This window comes from Pristiophorus japonicus, unplaced genomic scaffold (assembly GCF_044704955.1).
Source record: "Pristiophorus japonicus isolate sPriJap1 unplaced genomic scaffold, sPriJap1.hap1 HAP1_SCAFFOLD_519, whole genome shotgun sequence".
Taxonomy (NCBI): Eukaryota; Metazoa; Chordata; class Chondrichthyes; family Pristiophoridae; genus Pristiophorus; species Pristiophorus japonicus.
In genome coordinates this window covers 335,380-344,224 of record NW_027254425.1, presented here as the reverse complement: position 1 = coordinate 344,224, position 8,845 = coordinate 335,380, and positions in this window count along the sequence as shown.

Below are 8,845 nucleotides of genomic sequence, written 5' to 3'. Positions count from 1 at the left end.
TGTCTTTTTAACACATTTTGTCCCTTTAAAATTTTGCTGTATGTGGCCCTTTTTGATTGTTGCTTTGGGTTTCTTTGTCCTCCACTTTTACTTTTCCTCTTTCTATCTTTTGCTTCTGCCCCCATTTTACTTCCCTCTGTCTCCCTGCAATAGGGTCCTATCCCCCTGCCATATAAGTTTAACCTCCTACCAACAGCACTAGCAAACACTCCCCTGGGACATTGGTTCCGGTCCTGCCCAGGTGCAGAACATCTGGTTTGTACTGGTCCCACCTCCCCCAGAACCGGTTCAAATGTCCCAGGAATTTGAATCCCTCCCTCCTGCTCCACTCCTCAAGCCACGTATTCATCTTAGCTATCCTGCAATTCCTACTCTGACTAGCACGTGGCACTGGTAGCAATCCTGAGATTACTACCTTTGCGGTCCTGCTTTTTAATTTAACTCCTAGCTCCCTAAATTCAGCTTGTAGGACCTCATCCGTTTTTTACCTATGTCATTGGTACCTATATGCACCACAACAACTAGCTGTTCACCCTCCCCCTCCAAAGAGGTGAAGCGAGAGTAACTGCCCTTGAAATCAAGGCAGTATTTGACCGAGCGGCATCAAGGAACCCTAGTAAAACTGAAATGGGAATCAGGGGGAAAATTCTCCACTGGCTGGAGTCATACCTAGCAAAGAAGAAGATGGTTGTGATGGTTGGAGGTCAATCATCTCAGCCCCAGAACATCCCTGCAGGAATTACTCAGGGCAGTGTCCTAGGCCCAACCATCTTCAGCTGCTTTATCAATGACCTTCCTTCCGTCATAACAACAACAACTTGTATTTATATAGTGTCTTTAACATAGTGAAACATCCCAAGGCACTTCACAGAAGTATTATGAGATACAAGCTGCACAAAGAGAAATTGGGGCAGGTTTGTCAAAGAGATCGAGGCATCTTGAAGGAGTTAAAAGAGGTAGAGAGGCGGGAAAGGTTCAGGCGTGGAATTCCAAAGCTTAGGGCCAAGACAACAAAAGGCACATCCACCAATGGTTGAGCGATTATAATCAGAGATGCTCAAGAGGGCAGAATTAGAGGAGCGCAGACATCTTGGCGGCGGGGGGGGGCGGCGGTGTTGTGAGGCTGGAGGAGATTACAGAGAGGGAGGGGCGAAGCCATGGAGGGATTTGAAAACAAAGATGAGAATTTTGAAATCGAAGCACTCCTTAACCGGGAGCCAATGTAGTTCAGCAAGCAAAGGAGTGATGGGTGAGCAGGACTTGGTGCAAGTTAGGACACGGCCGCCAAGTTTTGTATTACCTCTAGTTTACGTAGGGTAAAATGTGGGAGGCCAGCCAGGAGTGTGTTGGAATAGTCAAATCTAGAGGTAAAAAAGGCATGGATGAGGGCTTCGGCAGCAGATGAGCTGAAGCAAGGGCGGAGACGGGTGATGTTATGAAGGTGGAAATAAGCGGTCTTAGTTATGCTACGGATATGTGGTCAAAAGCTAGTTTCAGGGTCAACTATGACACCAAGGTTGCGAACAGTGTGGTTCAGCCTCAGACAGAAGTTGGGGAGAGGGATGGAGTCAGTGGCTCGGGATCAGAGTTTGTAGCGGGGACCAAAAACAATGGCTTCGGTCTTTCCGATATTTAATTGGAGAAAATTTCTGCTTATTCAGAACTGGGTGTCGGACAAGCAGTCTGACAATTTAGACCGTGGAGGGGTCGAGAGAAGTGGTAATGAGATAGAGCTGGGTGTCACCAACGTACATGTGGCAACTGACTCCATGTTCTCAGATGATATCAGCAAGGAGCAAGAGCAAGATGTACATGAGAAATAGGAGTGTGCCAAGGAGAGACCCTTGGGGGACATCAGAGGTAACGATGTGGGGGTGGGAAGAGAATTAATTGCAGGTGATTCTCTGGCTACGATTAGATAGATAAGAATGGAACCAGACGAGTGCAATCCCACCCAGCTGGACGACGGTGGAGAGGCGTTGGAGAAGGATAGAGTAGTCAACTAGGCTGCAGACTAGTCAAGAAGAACGAGGGATATTTTGCCTTTGTCACAGTCACAAAGGATAAAGTCAGAAGTGGGGATGTTCGATGATGACTGCACAGTGTTCAGTGCCATTCGCAACTCCTCAGATAATGGAGCAGTCTGTTACATATGTATGTTGACCTTACCCAAATGTAAGACTTGCCACCAGGGGGTACACCTGTGGGAGACCTAAAGTCACATGTGCACCCTGGGGCAAGCAGGTATAAAAGGTGACTCACCATGCTGCTTCCTCACTCTAGAGTCTGAAATAACATCATCATCATAGGCAGTCCCTCGGAATCGAGAAAGACTTGCTTCCACTCTTAGCATGAGTTCTTAGGTGGCTGTACAGTCCAATACTAGAACCACAGTCTCTGTCACAAGTCGGACAGAGAGTCATTGAGGGAAAGGGTGGGCAGGGAGCCTGGTTTGCCGTACGCTCCTTCCGCTGCCTGCGCTTGATTTCTGCATGCTCTCGGCGACGATACTCGAGGAGCTCAGCGCCCTCCCGAATGCACTTCCTCTACTTAGGGTGGTCTATGGCCAAGGACTCCCAGGTGTCAGTGGGGTTGTTGCACTTTATCAGGGAGGCTTTGAGGGTGTCCTTGTAACGTTTCCTCTGCCCTCCTTTGGCTCATTTGCAGTGGACGAGTTCTGAGTAGAGCGCTTGCTTTGGGAGTCTCGGGTCTGGCATGCGGACTATGTGGCCTGCCCAGCGGAGCTGATCAAGTATGGTCAGTGCTTCAATAAAAATAAAGAGACCAAGGTCACAACAGTTTGAGCTTGCGAGAAAGTCCTGTGGATGTATTCTGAACATAACACCGTCCATGCCCACATGCATCAAGACGTGGATGAAATTCATGCTTGGGCTGATAAGTAGCAAGTAACGTTCGCGACACACAAGTGGCAGGCAATAACTGTCTCCAACAAGCGAGAGTCTAATCACCACCCCTTGACATTCAACGGCATTACCATCGCCAAAACCCCCACCATCAACATCCTGGGGGTCACCATTGACCAGAAACTTAACTAAAACAGCCACCTAAATACTGTGGCAACAAGAGCAAGTCACAGGCTGGCTATTCTGTGGTGAGTGTCCCACCTCCTGACTCCCCAAAGCCTTTCCACCATCTACAAGGCACAAGACAGGAGTGTGATGGAATACGCTCCATACTCTCCACTTGCCTGGATGATTGCAGCTCCAACAACACTCAAAAAGCTCGACACCATCTAGGACAAGGCTCTTGATTGGCACCCCATCCACCACCTTAAACATTCACTCCCTCCACCACCGGTCCACCGTGGCTGCAGTGTGTACCATTTACAAGATGCACCGCAACAACTTCGACAGCACCTCCCAAACCGGCCACCTCTAACACCTAGAAGGACAGCAGGCGCATGGGAACACGCTCACCTCTAAGTTCCCCTGCAAGTCACACACCATCCTGACTTGGAAATATTTCTCCGCTCCTTCATAGCCACTGGGTCAAAATATTGGCACTCCCTCCCTAACAGCACTGTGGGAGTACCTTCACCACATGGACTGCAGTCGTTCAAGAAGGTGGCTCACCACCACCTTCTCAAGGGCAATTAGGGATGGGCAATAAATGCTGACCGTGCCAGCGACACTCACAGCCTAAGAACGAATGAAAATAAACACTAACTTATAACTGCTTATTTTAAAATGAATAACTTAATAGGATTTGAATCAGGACTACCTTGAGTATAGACAAGATTTCTATGTATTATATTATAATGGAGCAGAAATAGAAGGTAAGAAAATATTTATTGGAGAATAAGTACCTGTCTTCATCATCATTATAGGCAATCCCTCAAAATCGAGGAAGACTTGCTTCCACTCTAAAAGTGAGTTCTCAGATAACTGTACAGTCAAATATGGGAATTACAGCCTGTCACAGCTGGGACAGACAGTGGTTGAAGGAAAGGCTGGGTGAGGAGTCTGGTTTGCCGCACGCTCCTTCCGCTGTCTGCGCTTGGTTTCCACATACTCTCGGCGACGAGACTCGAGGTGCTCAGTGCCCTCCTGGATGCTCTTCCTCCACTTAGGGTGGTCTTGGCCCAGGGATTCCCAGGTGCCGGTGGGGTTTTGCACTTTATCAGAGAGGCTTTGAGGGTGTCCTTGAAACGTTTTCTCTGCCCACCTGGGGTTAGCTTGCCATGTAGGAGTTCCGAGTAGAGCGCTTGCTTTGGGAGTCTCGTGTTGAGCATGTAGGCGATGTGGTCTGCCCAATGGAGCTGGTCAAGTGTGGTCAGTGCTTCGATGCTGGGGATGTTGGCCTGATCAAGAACACTGACGTTGGTGCATCTATACACCCAGTGGATTTGCAGGATCTTGCCGAGGCATTGCTGGTAGTATTTCTCCAGCACTTTGAGGTGTCTACTGTATATGGCCCATGTCTCTGAGCCATATAGAAGGGCAGGTATCATTACTGCCCTGTAGACTATAAGCTTGATGCCAGATTTGAGATCCTGGTCTTCAAACACACTTTTCCTCAGGCAACCGAAGGCTGCGCTGGCGCACTGGAGGCGGTGTTGGACCTCATCGTCGATGTCTGCCCTTGCTGATAGTAGGCTCCCGAGATATGGAAAATGGTCCACGTTGTCCAAAGCCGCACCATGTATTTTGATGACCGGGGGGCAGTGCTGTGTGGCGGGGTCAGATTGGTGAAGGACGTTTGTCTTATGGATGTTTAGTGTAAGGCCCATGGTGAAGATGTTGACGATGGCTTGGAGTTCAGCCTCTGATTGTGCGCAGACACAAGCGTCATCCACGTACTGTAGTTCGACGACAGAGGTTGGGATGGTCTTGGATCTGGCCTGGAGGCGATGAAGGTTGAGCAGGTTCCCACTGGTTCTATAGTTTAGTTCCACTCCAGCGGGGTGCTTGTTGAGCGTGAGATGGGAGCATTGCAGCGAGGAAGATCGAGAAGAGCGTTGGCATGATGATGCAGCCTTGCTTGACCCTGGTCCGGATGTGGATTGGGTCTGTGGTGGATCTGTTCATCAGGATCACGGCTGGCATGTCGTCGTGGAACAGGCGGAGGATGGTGACAAACTTTTGGGGGCAGCAGAGATGGAGGAGGACACTCCATAGAGCCTCGCAGTTGACAGTGTCAAATGTCTTTGTAAGTTCAAAGAAGGCCATGTACAAGGGTTGGTGCGGTTCCCTGTATTTCTCTTGTAGTTGTCGCGCGGTCAAGTGCTCTCCGCCATACTTTAGCGAAGGTCATGTCTGTTGTACCCCTTAGTGGATAGAATATGCGTCGTGACTCTGGGAGGAGCTCTTCAGCCATAGGGAGAAGACGGTTGAGAAGGATTCTAGTGATGACTTTCCCAGCGGCTGACAGCAGGGAGATTCCTCTGTAGTTGCCGCAGTTGGACGTCCCCTTTTTTGAAGATTGTCACGATTATGGCATCTCTGAGATCTCCTGGCATGCTCTACTCCTTCCAGATAAGAGAGATGAGGCCATGTATTCATGCCAATAGTGCTTCTCTGCCATACTTTAGTGCCTCGGCAGGGATTCCATCCACTCCTGATACCTTGTTGTTCTTGAGCTGACGGATGGCCTTTTCTACCTCGTGCAGGGCTGGGGTTTTGCTGAGATGGTGGCGGGTAGCATGCTGCGGGATAGAGTCGGGGACACTTGTGTCAAAGGCAAAGTCAAATGTTTCCTGTGTACCTTGCTATTCTTGATGGTTTAATTATATCTATCTGATATACACCCATTTCTCGGTGCTATTTTGATATCTTTCTCGTTTTCTACATTCTGCTCTTGCCTGATTCATTGTTCTGTCATGCTTTTCCAACTTGCCAAAGGTAAGCTCATCTCCTGTAAAAGGGATGTGATTAAACATTAATAGCTTGTCCTTGCCTATGTTCACTGGAGTGGTCAAGCACAGAATTGCCACTTACTGAGTCATTCATGCTAAATCATTTTTGCCTTATTTTCATGCCCTGCCATGATTGCCCAGCATGACATCAAGAGCAGATATGCATTTGCTGCACAGCCAGACCAGATATCTCTATTCTTTCTGTTTGTTTTAAAGAAAACCAACCATTACTTAATTCACAACTCAGATGATAATTCTAACAAGTGTCCATGGCCACTAAAATCTGGAATAAACAGCAAATCTGGGTTGTAAATGTTTAGCAGTAGGGCATTGTGGGAAGTCAAGTGCTGTAATCTTCTCCAACAATTAGCTGGCAATGAGAGGATTTGCTTTTTGACAGCTGTTATTTGCTCCATTGGCAGAAGAAGTGGGTCCTGCGAAGGATAATGCTGATGACATTAAATTTTAAAGAGAAATCTTTGAATATTTCCAGAACTATTACTCCAGTTTCAGTGATCACAAGTACATGGCTGCAGTTTGATTCATTGTCATTAGCGCCCATTATGTCATCATCATCGGCTCGTCTAGAGTGTAATAGAAATGCCTTCAGGGCCACATTTTTCTATTTCTTCACTGATTCGCTTTATTAGAACTTATTTGTCTTTTAGTTCTTCGTACTTCCATTTATGCTTGTATTACAATTTCATATTTGTGCATATTTGCAGCAGAAGCATGCAACTGGTTATTATATACAGCACAAAGTTATTTGCTTTGATTGGATTTCAGAGTAAAACCTCACTATCTGACCTTGGAGTTGACTGGGACTGGAAGGAAGCAATGCAGACTTTTTTTTAACTGCCCTGTTATTCCCTCAGTAAATCGGACTGATATACCACAGTTCAATTTTTTTAAATTTGTGAGATATTGGCAATGCAGCATTTATCGCTGATCCCTCGTAGTTGTTGAGAAGGTAACAGGCATTCTTCTTCACATAAAGGATTTTACTAATCATAAAAAGGAATTAGATATGTTCCTTATACAACAATGTATTAAATGTTTGATATACAAAAGTCACGTAGTTGAAACAGAAACATCTATGACTGTACAACAGTAAGGATAGAGCAGGTCAGAACAGCACAACAGAAATCTAAGTGAACAGTGATAGCTGACAAGCATAGGTTTAAGAAGTAAAATGCCTGTATTACAAGTATTGTCCTTTCATTAATGAGCACAAGTTTTCACTTAGCCGATTTTATTGTTGATAAAGAATCTGTTTAGACTCAAGGTAGATGCAGATGAGGAAGGCGAGTTTGCCCACTTTAGCTCATCTATCCAGAAAGACATTGGACTGGAAATTGCGGTCGGAGGCTTCCCGCGGGCGAATGTCTCCAATCCCCAAGAAAAGTATGCACCTACCTGGTGTGTCCGTATCTTCGGACTCTTGCGGTCCTGGGCCTGCAGGCGTACACCTCCATAAAGACCCACATATCCCAGGGGCGTATGTGGTTCACAAGCGTCCCTGGGATCACATGGGCCAGCCCAACCAATCAGAAAGGGGGTTCCATTATGCTTATGGGAATTCCATTTACATACGGAATCCCCATAAGCATAATAGAAATCACATAAAAAATAGTTTCACCCCACTTAAATAAAAATAAATCACATGTTAGAAATGAATTAAAAACAATTAATTTAAACATTTGAAACAAAAATTTAATTTTTTGAAAAATAAATCTAAACATTTTTAAAGGAGCCAAAAATAACCTAAACTAATTTTAAAGGTCTTTGAATGTTTAATTGATTTAAAAATATATATATTTATTTAAACCCTTTGCTGATAAAAGAAGGCCTTACGCATGCTTTTACTGGGCGTAAGAGTTCCGTGGGCATTCGCGGGTCAGTAGCCTAACCCTGCACCAGCGAATATCCATTTCCTTTGGATTCATACAATGCGTCAAGCTGAAACTTGACAGATCGCAAGTTCCAAGGTTTTCGCGGATGAGGATCGCATGCAGAAACCCGGAACTTGTGGGGCACTTATGACGGCGTACGCATGTGGACCCAGAAAATCCAGGTCAATACAGTCACTCCATCAATACATCTAAATGTTTCATAAACAATTGCTGGGTTTTGGCCTTCACTATCTTACTCAGAAGTCCATTTCATGTTTTGATCACTCTTTGTTTGTAGAACTTCCCGATATCAATTCTGGATTTACTTTTCATTTCTTTGAACCTGTGCTCCATTGATCTGCTGTCACAATTTAATTTGAAGTAGTGTTCCAGATTTACCTCGTCTATACCATTTGTCATCTTATATAACCTCCTTTGTAAAGCACCTTATATTAAGGCTGAAGATCTAAAATATTCTCAGTTTTTCCTCACAATGCAGTTCCCTGAAGTAGGGATTAGTCTTGTGACTCTTCTCTGCATCATCTCCATGAATGTTTTCCTTATGTCTCCATGACCAGAACAGGACACGCTATTCAAAGTACAGTCTAACCAGAGGATTATGCAGTTTAAGCTTGACTTCCTCTGACTGTTCAAGCTATATAATTAAGTGTTCCATTTGCTTTGTTGGTTGCTGCTCTGCAGTGATTAGACAGTTTGGGGGGATTTAACAAACCAATTAACCATTGCCTCTGAAGATCTATCTTTTCCAGGCTCAAACTGTTCAGGGAATGTATTTTATTGGCTCTGAATCACCCTTTTTAACAGTGAATAATTAGGTAATTGAAAACCACTGATAACAAACGTGCAAGAATCAAAAGCTGTATTTATGTCTTAAAGTATGATAAATTAATATAGTGGAATCATTTTAGTGAATATTGCTTTCTAGTAATCATACAAATATAGTAGTTAAATCAAACTTACCAAAAACACATTTTAGTAACTCTCTGGATTTTCCATCAGTTGTACAGAACACAAATTAGTTTTACACATTTTGTGCTGGATTCTCTGTTGTCATTGA